Genomic DNA, 14,134 nt, shown 5'->3' with positions numbered 1-14,134 from the left:
GATTTCCAGAATGTGGACACCCTGCTGTGGCATAACATATTAACCCTTCGCGGACGGGTGACAGATATATCCGCCTTATCTTCAGAAGGCCTGGCTGGTGTTTTTGCAGTACCCAGAAGGCTACTTCCCATGCTCTCCTTAAATGCTGCGACCTTGAAAGCAACACGCCGGCCGCCCTCTCCCACGCTCCCTCCACCACCTCAATGTTGACTTTGTGGGAGCTAAAAGCTACAGTTGTTGTCCGTCTAGCAGCATGAAATAGTGATAACATATTGTTCTTTATTTATTGCCTATCCTTGTCACGGCCAGGCCATATTTTCAAAGACGGGTGGCGGATATATCCGCGTTTTCCTGCTTATCCACGCAATTTATTTTGTGCATAAAAACAAGTAAAAATTTATTTAGTTAGTATGAGATGTTCCATTGTGTTTATTTGATGTTTATAGGTATAAAATAACACAAATAATGTAAATTATTTTTTTTATTTGTATAATTTTTGCCCGTCCTAGGCCATAAAAGTTGCCCGTCCAGTGGTTAAGAATGAACAAATAGCAACAGCAGTTGTTATACAATAAACCAATTACAACATGGCGACCAGGTATGCATACTCGATTCGATACAGTACTAATGCTGAAGGAAAGAGAAGACCACGGGCTATCATAGTCAGGTTCGTGGGCTACAAACACCGCCAGAAGATTTACTCATCGAAAAAGAAGCTAAAGGGGACTGGCGTGACTGTTCGGGAGGATTTGACGGCGCGACGGATGGACATTTTGAAAGCAGCGGTGGCGAAGTACAGAACAGGGAATACCTGGACAATGGATGGTCGAGTGCTGTGGATCGACAGTCACGGCAAAAAAGGTGTTGCGACGCGGTTGGCTGAGGTGGTCATAGCAACTAACAACACAAGTGGCGAGTAAATATATGTATTTCTTCAATGTGTTTTATTAGAACTTTCATTATTTCACTGTTATTTTTTACTAGATTTATCAAACTAGATTTATTTCTTTATAATTTCACCAGCAATATGATTTTGAGTGATATTAGGTTTTATTATTAGTATCACATCAAACTAATATGCTAATTTAATTGACCAGTTTAACTAATTACTGTTCTAAACTCAATACTTGTATTTGTTACGGAAATTTGTTGTTAAATTATAAACTATTGACAATCTTATATCCTAATTTATTACTACAGTATTACATTATTATCAAACTGATATGCTAATTAACCGAGCAATTTAATCATTTATTATTGTTGCAAGCTCAATCAAATTAATTGATTTTGTCTCAAAGCTGTTAAGTGTACCTACAAATATTATTGGGCAATTAACGAGATTAAAATCCTTGTAAGAAGCATACAATTGAAAATTAAATTACAAATTTATTAGACTTTAGCCTATCATGCATACCCACATTTATCTGATTATATTTATGTTGCTTGTGTATACAGGGTGATTGATATAAGTGTGCCAGCCGTTTTATTCGAAAACTATAAGAGGTATCAAAAAAAGTTAAATGGTAAGTGCCTTGGATTTTTTATTAAAAAAATTGTACTAAAGTCAAAAAAATTATTTAAGCCGCCATTTTTCCAATATGGCCACCAACTTTGATTTTTCTTATGGAACACCCTGTATTTTATGATGTATTCTGTTAGAAAATCTAATTTCAAGACGATTTGATTCTTGTAATTTTTTTCATAAACCTAACCGTTTCAAAGATAATAATGGTTAAAGTTTTGAAATTTCTGCATGAGAAAGAGTTTCAATAAAGGCCTAAGCAAGCATGCCAGCTGTTTTATTTGAAAACCATTCAAAATTTCACAACTTAAACCATTATTATCTTTGAAACGGTTAGGTTTATGAAAAAAGTCACAAGAATAAAATCGTCTTAAAATTACATTTTCCACCAGAATACATCATAAAACAGGGTGTTCAGTAAGAAAAATCAAAGTTGGCGGCCATATTGGAAAAATGGCGCTTAAAATAATTTTTTGACTTAAATAAATTTTTTTAAATAAAAAGTTAAAGGTACTTACCGTTGAACTTTTTTTGATATCTCTTATGGTTTTCAAATAAAACGGCTGGCACACTTATATCAATCACCCTGTATTTTGTTGATTTAGAGGGATTTTAAAATTTTGTTATTTATTCGTGCTGATGTTTTTCCGTACAAGAATGCAAATTTTTTATTTTACTAGGAAACTGTCAGGATGTTATTGTCTAGGCCTAGTGTGTGCGTGTGTGTGCGAATGTTGTACGAGTGTGTCGCCTGCTTCCCGTCCGCCATTGTCGTGTGCCGCCTCTGGCCTGCTCATCAGTTCAGTAACTGATAACGCTGCCCCGACCCTGCTCGGTCCTTCTCTATCTCCACCGTTATCTCAGCTTCTCTGGCAAACTCTGTCTCCATTCCCCAACTTCTTAAAGGCAGCTCATGTAAATGCACAATCTCTTTTTTGTCACATAGACGAATTTCGTACAATCTTTCAAGATTCCTCAATTGACATAATTTTAATTTCTGAAACTTGGCTCAAACCATCGTTAAATGACAAATGTGTGGAATTATCTGGCTACCACATTTTTAGAAATGATCGTCTCCATAAGGGTGGTGGAGGAGTTGCTGTGTAAGTCTCACTTTCCTTCCTTTGTACTTTTGAAGTCTAACTCAGAAACAGTGGGTAGACCTGAATATTTGTTCTTGGATGTTTGTGTTAACAAAACACATTTTTTGATTTGTGTTTGTTACAGAGCACCTAACATTGGGTTCTTGGCGGAGTTTGAACAGGATTTGGTGGGTGTGCTGCCTCGCTATAGTCATGTCATTGTGATGGGTGATTTTAACACTGACCTACTGGGACCACTTACTTATGACCACACTACACTTACAAATTTGTTTTTCTCCTGCAACATTACCATCTTACCTTTACTTGCCACACATCACACTGCGACTGCTGACACACTGCTGGATATCATAGCTGTTAGTGACCCATCCCTAATCGCCCACCACGGTCAATATTCTGCCCCTGGACTTTCTAAACATGACCTGATTTTCTGTGTATATAAACTAGGTGGCGTTCGCAGAGGCATCCACAAAATTGAGCGGAGTCATCAAGGGTTTATATTATATTGTTTTGGTCATACTGCAGTAATACCAGTCGTTTTTAATGCATGCGTTGCGGGTCTAAAGTAGCAATTTTACTCTTTAGGAAGTAAAAAAGGTTTTTATCCTCTATGGAGTAAAAATAGTATTTATCCTCTATGAAGTAAAAATCGGCTGTTGTCAACTCAGTTGTAAATTTCTATTTTAAACGATTGCATGTATCGAAATATGTATCGATTCGGGCTCCGAAATTATTTTAACCTACAGTCTACAGTCTCTTCATAAAGCGTTTTAGCTTTGCAGATACATTAATCCATTCCCACACTCAACACGCTCACCTTTACTACTTCCTTCACCACCCCCTACGTCGTGGACCTATTTACCTCTCTTCCCATAACATTTTTGGATTGCAGATATATTAATGTAATTGCCAAAGACAGTTCCCACACTCTGCACTGCAAGCCTTCCCTCACCATTTCCTACGTCATAGACTTGTTTCCTTCCCTTCTACATTTTCTACATCCCTTCCATAGCATTTTTCGATTAAAGATACATCAATCTAACTGCCACAGACGGTTTTCACACTATGCTCATACTTTACTACTTTCTAAGCCTTTTTCTACATCATGGATCTGTCTTCATCACTTTCCATAGCAATTTAGTATTTAAGGTACGTTAATCTAATTGCGACAAACATTCCCCACGCTCCACACTGCTAGCCTTTACTACTTCTTCCACCATTTTCTATGTCGTGGGGATGCTTTTATCCCTTCTCATAGCATTTCAGCATTGCAGATACATTAATTTAACTGCTACAAACGGTTTCCTCTTCCCACACTCCACACTGCTCACCTTACTAATTCCTTCAACACTTCATACGTCTCGGACCTTTTCTCTCCCTTCCCATAGCATTTTTTGATTGCAGATACCTTAATCTAATTGTCATAAACAGTTCCTATACTCCGGACAGCTTGCCTTGACTACTTCCTTTATCACTTCCTACGTCGCGGACCCGTTTTCCTCCCTTCCCATAGCGTTTTATGATTGCAGATACCTTAATCTAATTGTCATAAACAGTTCCTATACTCCGGACAGCTTGCCTTGACTACTTCCTTTATCACTTCCTACGTCACGGACCCGTTTTCCTCCCTTCCCATAGCGTTTTATGATTGTAGATACCTTAATCTAATCGTCATAAACAGTTCCAACACTCCGGACTGCTTGCCTTCACTAATTCCTTCGCCACTTTCTACGCCATGGACCTGTTCCCTCCCTTTCCGTAGCATTTTATGATTGCACATACCTTAATCTAATCGTCATAAATAGTTCCCACACTCCGGACAGCTTGCCTTGACTACTTCCTTTATCACTTCCTTCGTCGCGGACCCGTTATCCTCCCTTCCTATAGCAATACATAATTGTATATACCTTAATCTTATCGTCATAAACAGTTCTAACACTCCGGACTGCTCGCCTTTACTACTTCCTTCGCCACTTCCTACGCCACGGACCTGTTTCTCTCCCTTTCAATTGCATTTTAAGATTGCAGATACCTTAATATAATGGTCATACGCAGTTCCCACACTCCGAACAGCTTGCCTTGGCTACTTCCTTTATCGCTTCCTAAGTCGCGGACCCGTTTTCCTCCCTTCCCATAGCATCATAGGATTGCAAATACCCTAATATAATGGTCATAAGCAGTTCCCACACTCCGGACAGCTCGCCTTGACAACTTCCTTCATCACTTCCTAAGTCGCGGACCCGTTTTCCTCCCTTCCCATAGCATCATAGGATTGCAAATACCCTAATATAATGGTCATAAGCAGTTCCCACACTCCGGACAGCTTGCCTTAACTACTTCCTTCATCACTTCCTACGTCGCGGACCCATTTTCCTCCCTTCCCATAGCATTTTATGATTGCATATACCTTAATCTTATCGTCATAAACAGTTCCAACACTCCGGACTGCTCGCCTTTACTACTTCCTTCGCCACTTCCTACGCCACGGACCTGTTTCTCTCCCTTTCAATTGCATTTTAAGATTGCAGATACCTTAATATAATGGTCATACGCAGTTCCCACACTCCGAACAGCTTGCCTTGGCTACTTCCTTTATCGCTTCCTACGTCGCGGACCCGTTTTCCTCCCATCCCTTATAATTTTTGGAATGCATATACCTAAATCTAACCGTCATAAACAGTTCCAACACTCCGGACTGCTTGCCTTGACTACTTCCTTCATCACTTCCTACGTTGCGGACCCGTTTTTTTCCCATCTTTTATAATTTTTGGAATGCATATACCTAAATCTAACCGTCATAAACAGTTCCAACACTCCGGAGTGCTCGCCTTGACAACTTCCTTCATCACTTCCTAAGTCGCGGACCCGTTTTCCTCCCATCCCTTATAATTTTTGGAATGCATATACCTAAATCTAACCGTCATAAACAGTTCCAACACTCCGGGCAGCTCGCCTTTACTACTTCCATCGCCACTTTCTACGTCACGGAACTGTTTCCCTCCCTTTCCATAGAATGTTATGATTGCAGATACCTTAATCTAATTGTCATAAACAGTCCCTACACTCCGGGCAGCTTGCCTTGGCTACTTCCTTCATCACTTCCTACGTCGCGGACCCGTTATCCTCCCTTCCCATAGCATTTTATGATTGCAGATATCTTCATCTAATCGTCATAAACAGTTCCCACACTCCGGACTGCTCGCCTTTAATACTTCCTTCACCACTTCCTACGTGACGGACATGTTTCCCTCCCTTCCCTTAGCATCATAGGATTGCAAATACCCTAATATAATGGTCATAAGCAGTTCCCACACTCCGGACAGCTTGCCTTGACTACTTCCTTCATCACTTCCTACGTTGCGGACCTGTTTTCCTTCCTACATCGTGGACATGTTTCCCTCTCTTCCCATAGCATCGCAGGATTGCAAATACCTTAATATAATGGTAATAAGCAGTTCCCACACTCCAGACAGCATGCCTCGACTACTTCCTTCATCACTTCCTTCGTCGCGGACCCGTTTTGCTCCCTTCCCATAGCATTTTATGATTGCAGATACCTTAATCTAATCGTCATAAACAGTTCCAACACTCCGGACTGCTCGCCTTACTACTTCCTTTGCCACTTCCTACGCCACGGACCTGTTTCTCTCCCTATCCCCCATAGCATTTTAAGATTGCAGATACCTTAATATAATGGTCATAAGCAGTTCCCACACTCCGGGCAGCTTGCCTTGACTACTTCCTTCATCACTTCCTACGTCGCGAACCCGTTTTCCTCCCATAACTTATAATTTTTGGAATGCATATACCTAAATCTAACCGTCATAAACAGTTCCAACACTCCGGACTGCTCGCCTTGACTACTTCCTTCATCACTTCCTACGTTGCGGACCCGTTTTTTTCCCATCTTTTATAATTTTTGGAATGCATATACCTAAATCTAACCGTCATAAACAGTTCCAACTCTCCGGAGTGCTCGCCTTGACAACTTCCTTCATCACTTCCTAAGTCGCGGACCCGTTTTCCTCCCATCCCTTATAATTTTTGGAATGCATATACCTAAATCTAACCGTCATAAACAGTTCCAACACTCCGGAGTGCTCGCCTTGACAACTTCCTTCATCACTTCCTAAGTCGCGGACCCGTTTTCCTCCCATCCCTTATAATTTTTGGAATGCATATACCTAAATCTAACCGTCATAAACAGTTCCAACACTCCGGGCAGCTCGCCTTTACTACTTCCATCGCCACTTTCTACGTCACGGAACTGTTTCCCTCCCTTTCCATAGAATGTTATGATTGCAGATACCTTAATCTAATTGTCATAAACAGTCCCTACACTCCGGGCAGCTTGCCTTGGCTACTTCCTTCATCACTTCCTACGTCGCGGACCCGTTATCCTCCCTTCCCATAGCATTTTATGATTGCAGATATCTTCATCTAATCGTCATAAACAGTTCCCACACTCCGGACTGCTCGCCTTTAATACTTCCTTCACCACTTCCTACGTGACGGACATGTTTCCCTCCCTTCCCTTAGCATCATAGGATTGCAAATACCCTAATATAATGGTCATAAGCAGTTCCCACACTCCGGACAGCTTGCCTTGACTACTTCCTTCATCACTTCCTACGTTGCGGACCTGTTTTCCTTCCTACATCGTGGACATGTTTCCCTCTCTTCCCATAGCATCGCAGGATTGCAAATACCTTAATATAATGGTAATAAGCAGTTCCCACACTCCAGACAGCATGCCTCGACTACTTCCTTCATCACTTCCTTCGTCGCGGACCCGTTTTGCTCCCTTCCCATAGCATTTTATGATTGCAGATACCTTAATCTAATCGTCATAAACAGTTCCAACACTCCGGACTGCTCGCCTTACTACTTCCTTTGCCACTTCCTACGCCACGGACCTGTTTCTCTCCCTATCCCCCATAGCATTTTAAGATTGCAGATACCTTAATATAATGGTCATAAGCAGTTCCCACACTCCGGGCAGCTTGCCTTGACTACTTCCTTCATCACTTCCTACGTCGCGAACCCGTTTTCCTCCCATAACTTATAATTTTTGGAATGCATATACCTAAATCTAACCGTCATAAACAGTTCCAACACTCCGGACTGCTCGCCTTGACTACTTCCTTCATCACTTCCTACGTTGCGGACCCGTTTTTTTCCCATCTTTTATAATTTTTGGAATGCATATACCTAAATCTAACCGTCATAAACAGTTCCAACTCTCCGGAGTGCTCGCCTTGACAACTTCCTTCATCACTTCCTAAGTCGCGGACCCGTTTTCCTCCCATCCCTTATAATTTTTGGAATGCATATACCTAAATCTAACCGTCATAAACAGTTCCAACACTCCGGGCAGCTCGCCTTTACTACTTCCATCGCCACTTTCTACGCCACGGAACTGTTTCCCTCCCTTTCCATAGAATGTTATGATTGCAGATACCTTAATCTAATTGTCATAAACAGTCCCTACACTCCGGGCAGCTTGCCTTGGCTACTTCCTTCATCACTTCCTACGTCGCGGACCCGTTATCCTCCCTTCCCGTAGCATTTTATGATTGCAGATATCTTCATCTAATCGTCATAAACAGTTCCCACACTCCGGGCTGCTCGCCTTTAATACTTCCTTCACCACTTCCTACGTGACGGACATGTTTCCCTCCCTTCCCTTAGCATCATAGGCATTTTAGGCCCCCTACTCTTCATTATTTATGTTAATGACTTACCTTTTAATGTCCAAAGTAATGATGTTTCATGTTTTATGTATGCAGACGACGTGTGTTTGAATATCAAGTCTACTAAGTGTATGCAGGACAGTGTAATTTCTGAGTCTGTTAAAACAATGTCCGACTGGTGTAAGGCCAATAAGCTGTCTCTTAACGTAAACAAAACTCAAAATCTGGAAATGACCTATGGTAACTCTAAGAATTCTCAAACTCCAGTCAAATTCTTAGGTGTGATGATACAGAGCAACCTAAAATGGTTTTCCCATATAGATTTTATCGCTCCAAAACTCTCCAAAGGAATTTTTATTTTAAGAAATTTAAAATCAATTGTTTCTCTAGATGTATTGTTAACTGTGTATTTTAGTTATGTTCATTGTCATTTAGTATATAGTGCCATTCTCTGGGCTAATTGTAGCCATGCCAACATCTTGTTTGTTTTACAAAAAAGAGCCATTAGACTGTTAAGTAATGCTCCCCCACGTAGTCATTGTAAGCCTATATTTAAGAAATTGTCTGTGATGCCCTTAACCTGTATTTATATTTTTCAATGTCTGTTATATGTTAAAAACAACTGTGATATTTTACTTTGTAATAAGGATGTGCACAAGTATGCCACAAGGAATTGTAATAATTTAAGAATAAAACAGTGCCTTTATGCCACCACTCAAGCTAGCTTCATATATACCGCTACCAAATTGTACAACAAGTTACCAGTTAAAGTTAAAAAGTTACCATTAAATGTTTTTAAAGTAGCCATCAAGAGAATTCTTCTAAAAAACTGTTTTTATAAAATAGAAGATTATTTTGCCTCAACCTTAGATTAGTTTTAAGTTGTATTATATTGTTGACGCAGCCTATACACTATTGTACTTTTCACAATTTGTGTCTATGGAATAAAGATGATTTGATTAGATTTGATTTGATTTGATAGGATTGCAAATACCCTAATATAATGGTAATAAGCAGTTCCCACACTCCAGACAGCATGCCTCGACTACTTCCTTCATCACTTCCTTCGTCGCGGACCCGTTTTGCTCCCTTCCCATAGCATTTTATGATTGCAGATACCTTAATCTATTCGTCATAAACAGTTCCAACACTCCGGACTGCTCGCCTTACTACTTCCTTTGCCACTTCCTACGCCACGGACCTGTTTCTCTCCCTATCCCCCATAGCATTTTAAGATTGCAGATACCTTAATATAATGGTCATAAGCAGATCCCACACTCCGGGCAGCTTGCCTTGACTACTTCCTTCATCACTTCCTACGTCGCGAACCCGTTTTCCTCCCATAACTTATAATTTTTGGAATGCATATACCTAAATCTAATCGTCTTAAACAGTTTCCACACTCCAGACTGTTCACCTTTAGTACTTCCTTTAACACTTCCTACGTCACGGACCTCAAGCTAGTGTCGTCATTTGATTATTTTATGATCCATACCACCGTTTATGTTCTTATATCTGTGGGAATAATGCTATCAGCTATTTATTTATTTACTGCATTCAAAAGTCAACAGCTGATCATATGTCTTTGTTTATGTGTCAAATACTGCTTCCATAAGGATTACATTGAAACTTTGAGACCCAGTGGGGCGGATTCCTGAGAGTTATTTTTAACGCCATATAGATGTTGGCACTCACCGATATGGTCTTTATCACCATCCAAAATTTGAAAACGTTTGATTCAGCCGTCTAGGAGGAGTTTGCGTATTACGAAATGCATAAAAGTCGACGTATAAGAGCTTCGCTCGCTCCGCTCAATTAAAAAAGCCCAAATTTAGCCCAAATTTTATCAAATACAGAGACTATCGAAATCTCAACCTCACTGCTCTGCTTTTAGACGCTTCTACCTTACCGTGGGATGTGGTTACTAATGATCCTGATGTCAATTCAATGGTTGAACATTTTACTTCCCTCATTTCTAATCTTCATAATAAACACTGTCCAATTGTATCTAAAAGAGTTTCGAAGCCACCTGCTCCTTGGATAAATGATTTTATTAGACAACTTCAAAAAAATAGAGATGCTGCATTTCGTAAAGCCAAGAGCACCAAGCTACCTAATGACTGGGCCTGTTTTTTTTTTGTTTTTTTTAAAGAGGTTGGCGGCCTCTTTTAACCTTGCATTTGCCCGTCCACATAGACTACAGATCTGTGCGTGTAACGTATCCAGCAAAGCAAGGGGTGAGCCGGTACAGTACAAAGGTGAACTGTACTGATAAAAGTTTGTGGCAGTGACCAGGATCCGAACCCACGACACTTCTGCCTTGGGCCCAAAGTCCGTGACGCTACCAACTGAGCCACCGACTCACCAAAAGGCTCGCGTTACAAAAGGCTCAGGAATCAAACCCAACAACAGATCAGAAACTCAAAAGCTAGGTATTATTATACTTCTTTCTCCCAGAAACAATCCTCCAAAACTTTGTGGACCAAAGTTAAGAACCTTGGTATCGGCAAATCTGACAATTTACATCAAATAACTATTAGTCTCGACACGATTAACAACTTCTTTGTGAATATCCCTATAAGTTCTGCAGGTGCATTTAACTATGTTGCCGATATCACATCTAGACCACTTGATATGCCTGAAACCCAGTTTTTCTTTTCCCCAGTTAGTGAATCTGAAGTCCGCAGGGCAATTCTGGGGATGACAAGTAACGCAGTCGGCGCTGATGATATTCCTATCAGGTTTATTAGAGACACTCTTCCAGTTACTCTACCGGTACTAACTTCCATATTTAACAGATCATTAGCAACTTCTACCTTCCCCTCCATCTGGAAATCTGTCATTGTTCGCCCACTTCAGAAAATTTCTTCTCCCAATACCCCTTCTGACTATAGACCAATCAGCATTCTTCCTGCCCTTTCTAAATGCCTTGAAAGAATAGTGCATAATAAATTCTCTGTTTTTTTGGAAGAGAACAAAATTATATCGGATTTTCAATCTGGGTTTCGCGCTAAATATAGCACAACCACTGCTTTGTTGAAAATTACAGATGACATCTGCCGTGCAATGGATAATAGACATGCCACAATTTTAACCCTCTTTGACTTTTCAAAGGCGTTTGACTGCGTATACCATCCTCTTTTGCTCCTTAAACTGCGCTTGGCTGGTTTCTCTGACAACTGTGTTGACTGGATTGAGTCCTATTTATCTGATCGTCAGCAGTGTGTCAAAGTCGGTGACAAATGTTCTACCTGGGAGCAGATTACTAGAGGTGTTCCTCAAGGATCTGTTCTTGGCCTACTACTGTTCTCAATTTACATCAATGACATCACAGAACATATCACTAACTCACACTACCATTTGTATGCTGACGACCTACAGATTTACTCCCACTTCAATGTAGACGAGATGGATATTGCTGTACGACTCATGAACATTGACATTGAATGGATTACTCACTGGGCTATAAACAACGGACTTAAACTCAACATTGACAAAACACAAGCAATGATTGTTGGCTACCCCAGACTAATGACTAAAATCAACTTACTCACTGCACCACGACTTAACTTTGACGGAAAGGATCTCACCTACTGCGACAAAGTGAAAAACTTAGGACTCATCATGAACAAACATTTGAATTGGTCTGACCAAGCCAACTCCACTTGTAACAGGGTCTTTGGAGTTATTCACACCATCAAACGTTTTGCAGACTACCTTCCACTGAACTTGAAAATCATGTTAGTAAAAACTCTCATCTTGACTCATTTCAACTACTGTGATGTGGTGCTCAATGACATGACTAATGAAGTTTCTAGTAGACTTCAGCGAGCGCAGAATTCCTGTATCAGATTCATGTTTGGCCTAAGGCGATATGACCATGTAACTCCCTATTTTAACCTGCTTTCATTGATGAAGTTAAATGAACTTCGGGAATTTCACACCCTCCGTCTTCTACACTCCATTATCAATAGTAAAATTCCCAATTATTTATCAGACAACTTCCATTTTATTTCTGACATCAGCACCCGTGCCACTCGTAGAGGCTCTCACCTTTTATCTACACCAATTCACCGGTCAACAGTTTTTAACAAATCCTTCTTGGTATCTGCGATTCGATTGTGGAATTCTCTTCCTGACCATATCAAATATATAGGTAACCGTGCGAGGTTCGGGGCAGAGATTAAATCTATTATATTGAGCAGCAGGCTTGAGTGAGTCTCTGGCGCTGGTGTGAGGGGTTGTTGGCGGCATGTGTGAATGGTATTTTTGTAGGATTACTTAACTTATTTTTTCATGTTTACTAATTTAATGATTACTTTAGATTATTTAAATTTACTTATATGAGTGAATAAGTTTTTATTTATTTATGTATAGAGGTTAAGTGGTAGAGAGTACTTGCAAGTCCTAACTTCGCCTCTTAAATAAAGACATTTTTCATTTCATTTTTTTTCATTTCATTACATCTTGCCAATCACCCAATTGAACGCGGTTTGAAATAGTAGACGGTGAAAGCAACTTAGCTCCTTTCTCAGCAATAAATAAAACGCTTCTTTGTGTACTCATTGTACAGTTCCCTGATCATAAGTTGTATAATTATCACATAGCAATTTTAATGTTCATGTATTTAGTCAGGCTGACAATGTTTTATTAAATTGACAATTTTAAAATGAAATACCCCTGCGGCAGCAAACCTGCTGACTAAGCGAATTTCTAATTGTCTGAATTGATTTTCAATTAAATTAGGTTTAACGAGTACCTAGGTTTGCTGCTACAAGGAAACTAATGAAATGGGCTTTTTAGTAAAATATTAATAGCAAAACAAGCAAACCACAACCATTTACAATATTCTCCAGAAGAATAACATGGGAATTTTAAATTTTACAAAAACACTTTGATGTACAACTTAATTTTTTTTTTTGAGCTCTTTAAAAAGGTCTAGAGAGAAATTGGGAAATGTTGTGTTTGGAGGGTTAATAATGAGATAAACCAGTTTTTACCCCATAAAGCTCCGTTCCCATGGTCCAATCTTGCTGGTTCGCAAACTCATTCAAGTTTATCCCGCCTTACACCTTTAAACCAAATTTCATCAAAATCAGACAAAATTACTCAAGTTATCGCGTTCACAGACATGTTTACATATATATAAAAATTTGAACGAATGGTGTTTTTGGCCATCAAAATGAAAAAGCAAATCGGTCCCGGGCCTAGGTCTTACCATGAGACCTACGGTAATAGCTACTTCCTTATAGAGAAATTTGCTAAAAAGACTGATTTCATTAAGATTTTAATTTATATTTGTTAATTGTGTGGATAAATAATCAAATAATAACAGCAATATGATAAATTACAAGGTAGGAACAAACAAATGTTATCCTTGGATGTTTTTAGATAGGTAGGTCTGACGTAGGTTTACATTTACTGGAAAAGGCCTGTCAAGAGGCAGAGATTGGTTAGAGAGGCACTCCAAAAATAATCGTTATTTTAGGTGAGTTCTAACGATGAGCCCATCGTGGGCGGCTCAGGTGTAGTGTTTGGCGGAATGAGTGGATTTTTTGCAAGTTTCGCCTCATTTTGCTGTTTTTCTTATTCCTACTGTGTTTGTTTCCACTGAACATTTGTTTAAAAAAATCACTGAATCCCATGGAGTTCAAAGGGGGAAGTACCAGATTTCCTTTGTTCACTTTAAGAGATCATTGCAGAATTAATCATTATCAAGGTAGTTAAAGTTTGGATTCCTGATCTTTAGGCAACATGTCAATTGATGTTTTGGCCTCAATGTGTAGTGCAATCTTCTGAGCAACTTGACTCATGTTTGT

The sequence above is a fragment of the Macrosteles quadrilineatus genome, unplaced genomic scaffold (assembly GCF_028750875.1).
Source record: "Macrosteles quadrilineatus isolate MER2022 unplaced genomic scaffold, UCM_ALF_1.0 Scaffold_7__1_contigs__length_78375512, whole genome shotgun sequence".
Taxonomy (NCBI): domain Eukaryota; kingdom Metazoa; phylum Arthropoda; class Insecta; order Hemiptera; family Cicadellidae; genus Macrosteles; species Macrosteles quadrilineatus.
This window is presented reverse-complemented; position numbering follows the sequence as displayed.